General features: G+C 40.1%; 1 pseudogene; it reads right to left on the minus strand.

The window, feature by feature from the left end:
* Positions 1 to 24: 24 nt before the first annotated feature.
* LOC132967771 (5S ribosomal RNA) lies at positions 25 to 133 on the minus strand (annotated as a pseudogene).
* Positions 134 to 5,000: the final 4,867 nt, after the last annotated feature.

Raw genomic sequence — 5,000 nt, forward strand, 5'->3', positions numbered from 1 at the left:
AACATATGATCAAAAAAATGAAAAATCTTACAGCACCTGGTATTCCCAGGCGGTCTCCCATCCAAGTACTAACCAGGCCCGACCAAGCTTAGCTTCCGAGATCGGATGAGATCAGGGTGCTATGGCCGTAAGCCATTATTGTGTGCAGAAAGGGGCCTTTTAAAGATGTCATGCCCTTGATTCTGGCTGAATTTTTGGACATGTGAATATGTCTCTATATGATAAAAAAAAAAACATATGATCAAAAAAATGAAAAAGCTTACGGCACCTGGTATTCCCAGGCGGTCTACCATCCAAGTACTAACCAGGCCCGACCCTGCTTAGCTTCCTAGATCGGACGAGATCGGGCGTGTTTTTTTTTTTTTTTTATCTTTTATTATCAAAATTACAAAAACATTTATAATTCTTTCACATCATTTACAACAAATGCTATTATAATACATACACCCTCTAAATTAAACCTCCCCTCTGACGCAAACGGCACCCTAAAAACAATAAAAACATAGCATCAGAAAAAAAAAACTCAAATCACCCCTGATACCCCCAACTCATGACAACTCTTCTGAGTCCCTCCCCCAAAGCAAACACCCCTCTGAAAACAAACCACAAAAACATACAAAAACCCCACAGTATTCTCAAAAAACCACTGAGAAAAAAAAACCCAAATCAAATCACCCATTTTCCCCATGACCAAAAAAGAAGCCCTCGTACCAAAAAAACCAAAAACAAAATAATTTAGACATCCCACATAATTCCCTCCTCGTTTACTCTACACACATTCGCACCTTCCACAAACATTCTCACAAACTCACTCTCATTCGCTATGTACAGTAATTTAAGATGTGCTTTCCATTCATTCACAAACATTCTCCACACATTCATTTTCTTACTTTCATACAGTGCATAATTCCTCCTGTTAAAAACCGCTTTTCTTGCAAAAGCCAAAATTATATTCATTACATTGTGATTTTTTTGTTTTGTTCCCACCCCCAACAACACCGACAATTCCCACCCCCTTTCATTCCAACACTCATTCTTACTGCATTTCCCCAACATTTCTCTTATTTTTCCCCAAAAATAAACCAATTCCCCACACGTAACAAACAAATGTATTAAATCCTCATCCGTACTTTCACATACACAACACTTTCTTTCATACCTCTCCTTATGGATCTGATGCAGGACGATGCAGGTGAAGATCCTCCTGTGCCTCAGTTTGAAATCTAGGTCAAATATTGCATGTGGTGTATGCGGAATGTTAATGTTCTTCCATATCATGTTGCTTGTTATGTCCGGGTATGTGTCTGTCCATTTTACTTCGGATGTGGGTTTCTGTATTCTATGTGTGATTGCGCACCTATACCAAATTTTTGTAGTGACATCTATAATGTTGTGTTTCTTCTCCCCTAGGCACAGGGAGATCCCCCCCACATCGTCCCGCATCACTCCCTCCTTCTCTTTGATTAATTTTTCCCATTCGCTCGACAAAGACAATTTTACATTTGCAAACACTCCCTCAATCACATCCTTTCTGCACACACACCCTTTATTTTTTAAACCCCTCACCACCATTTGTAAATCAAAATCCCCCCCACAGTTCAGTAAATCCCTTATTCTAATATATCCCGCTTTCGACATAGCTTCACACTTAATTACCCTCTCCCCATTTTTAAAATACGGGCTCGAGAGGAAGGGCAGTCGTAGCACTGACCCTCTCGTTCCGCACTCTGGTACAGTCCAGGATGAAACCTGATACCACGCACTGAGTACTTCCTGGAAAAACCGTGGCAAGTGTTTAAATGAATCCGGGTTATTGATCTGGTACAGGTTGTCCTCGTTGTAGAGTCCAAAACTGCACAGATATTGTTTGAAGTGGTTTTTCCAAACTACGTTCCGGTTCTGGTCCATAAATTTGCCTATCAATTTGACTCTTAGTGCTACTTTTTTTGCAAGTAAATCAATCAAAGCTAGCCCCCCCTGATCTTTAGCCCCTATTATTGTTTTGTGAGCTATACTCGCTGCTTTGTTTTTCCAAATAAAGTCCCTAATGGTCTTTGAAATCTCCTTAAAGGCCCAGTCCGGAAGCGTACAAGTACTCAGCGCATGATTCACTTTGGACAACACGAGAGCATTTGTTACGGCTACCCTTCCTCTCAACAATAGACCCCTCGCTTTCCACAAATTCAATGTTTTTTTAATTTTACCCACCACCTCTTTCCATGTTATATCATCACATTCATTCTCATTTTTCCCCATATTCACTCCCAACACTTTTCTTCTCTCACACACCGTTTTAAATCCCCACTTATTAACTAGATTGGATTCCTTACCTAGTAACATAATTTCTGACTTATTTTCATTTACTTTTGCCCCAGATGCTCTTTCATAAGTTTGTACATGTTTTAATATTAATTCTATATCCTCCTCTCCTTTTACCATTATATTCACGTCATCTGCATACTGTATTATTTTTACGTTTTCCTTACCTATACCTTTTATGTTTACGTCTTCCGATATCAGTGCTGCCAGCGGCTCTGCTACCAAGCTGTACAACAGCGCTGACATCGGACATCCTTGTCTCACTGACCTTGATATTTTAAAAGAATCAGTTAGTTCCCCGTTACATTTTATCTTGCTTTCCGCTCCTGTATACAACATATTTATCCATTCTCTCATTCTCTCTCCGAATCCAAACTTCTCTAACACCTTCCCCATGAACCCGTGATCTACTCTGTCAAAAGCTTTATTTAAATCAATCCCTAGCCATATTCCCCCCTCCCCTTCCATATCCCTGACCGTCTGTTTTATTGAAATGATTGAGTCTGCTATGTCTCTGTTTGGTATACTGTATGATTGTGTTTGTTCTATGATTGTTCCTATTACCTCCCTGATTCTATTGGCTATTGTTTTCGCTATGATTTTGTAGTCTGTGTTGAGTAGGCTGATTGGTCTGTAGTTGTCCAGATTTTTATTGTCCCCCTTGTTTTTGTAAAAAATAGTAACCACCCCTTCCCCTAAACTTTTTGGTATATGTTTCACTTTTTCCATATATTTACTCAATTTGTTCACCAAGGGCACCAGCTGCTCTTTGAAAGCTTGGTAGAATTCCGCAGTTAGGCCATCGCTCCCAGGACTATTGTTTTTGTTTAACCCCTCTAAAGCACTTCTGATTTCTCCCTCTGTAAACTCACAATCACACCACATTTTATCGTCCTCGCTTAGTTTTTTCTTTAAGGCACCCAAAGCTCTGTTCACACTCACGCTATCACACTCCTGTCTCGAAAACAGGCTTTCATAATAGCCCTTTACTATTTCTAAAATTCCCTTTTTATCTGTCACACTTTTACCTGCTTCATTTAATAATTCGTTTATTTCTGTTCTTTTTTGTTTTTGTTTTTCCAGACCTAAAAAAAAGGCTGTACTCCTCTCCCCCTCATACATATATTGTATTTTACTCCTAATGGCTGCACCCCTACTCTTTTTAAGTTCAATCACTCCCAACTGTTCTTTTAAATGTATGTATTTTTCGACATCTACATTATCTACACTGTCAAGCGATGCTATTTCCTCACTTAGTTGTTTTCTCAAATTCTCTTCCTTTCTATTTTCTCTCCACTTTTTCTCTTTACTATAATTGATACACTTTTTTTTAATTCTGACTTTTACACTATCCCACCACACATTCATATCTTCACTCTCATTCCACTCATATCCCACATCATTCAACAATCTTTCCATACTTTTCACAAACATTCCATCATCCAGCAAGCTTGCATTAAAGCACCATATCCCTCCTTTACGTACATTCGTTTCTTTTCTAAACGTGATTTCTATTCCAGCGTGATCGCTCCACATATTAGTTTTATATTCAACTTCTTTAATCCACCTCACTACCTCGCATGTCACCAAAGCATAATCTATTCTAGATTGTTTTAATCTATTTAGTACAATTTGTCTCCTGGAGAACACCCTCTCCCATGGATGTAGCAATCTCCAAATATCAATGCATTGTTTCATTATCATTATATCTTTAAGTGTCCCCCTGCTCACATCCCCCTTAAACACATTATTTTTTGACACATCGGTGGGTGTCATCGCCACATTAAAGTCACCGATTATTATACAATTCCTTTCCCACCATTTGCTTATTGCAATAAAGAACGTTTTCCTTTCTTTTTCTCCATTCGGTGCATATATATTTATGATTCTTATATTTTTCGTTTCATACACACAATCTATTACTATTATTCTTCCTTCTTTGTCTCCATAAACCAAATTTACCCCTGTTACCCGACCCGTTTTGACTAAAACCGCCACTCCTCTCGCCCTCGACGTGCCATTGGAGCAGAAAATATGGCCCACAAAGTCTTTTTTTATGTCTTCCACCAGGGAATCATCCCACCTGGTCTCCTGCAGGCACAAAACGTAATTCTGCAAGGAAAGAATCGAATGTCTTTTTTCTTTGTTCCTTAGTCCATTCACGTTAATCGAAAATAAATTAAAGGCCATTATCATAAAAATAAAAACAAAAAAAACGGATTTACAGGGGTTATTGTCAGTCATTATTTGTCCTTACATTTCAATTTTTTCACCAACTTTTTTCGTTGTCCAAGACTTAGTCTTTTTCTCCCTCCCGCCTGTCCAACACCACTCTCAGGCATCTCCCTCCCCTCTGTGCTCATGCTTACCCCCGGGTCTTCTGCCACGTCCCTTCCGTCTCCTTTTTTCCCTCTCTCGCTCGTTTTTCGCTGCTTCTGCTGTCCTCCCTCTCCAGCCAGCTCCGGCGTCTCCAGCTCGCACTCTGACGCCCGTTCTCCTCCGCTCTCTCTGCTCTGCTCCATTTCTCCGTCACTGTTCTCGTCTTCTCTGATCTCCCTCCTGCTTGCTCCGATCACCTCCTTCTCCTCCGCCTCCTCCTCGTACACCTCCTCCGCCTCGTCTTCATCCTCGTACACCTCCTCCACCTCGTTCTTGCTCTCCTCTCCGTTTTCACACTCACA

The sequence above is a fragment of the Labrus mixtus genome, unplaced genomic scaffold, assembly GCF_963584025.1.
Source record: "Labrus mixtus unplaced genomic scaffold, fLabMix1.1 SCAFFOLD_46, whole genome shotgun sequence".
In the NCBI taxonomy this organism is placed as follows: domain Eukaryota; kingdom Metazoa; phylum Chordata; class Actinopteri; order Labriformes; family Labridae; genus Labrus; species Labrus mixtus.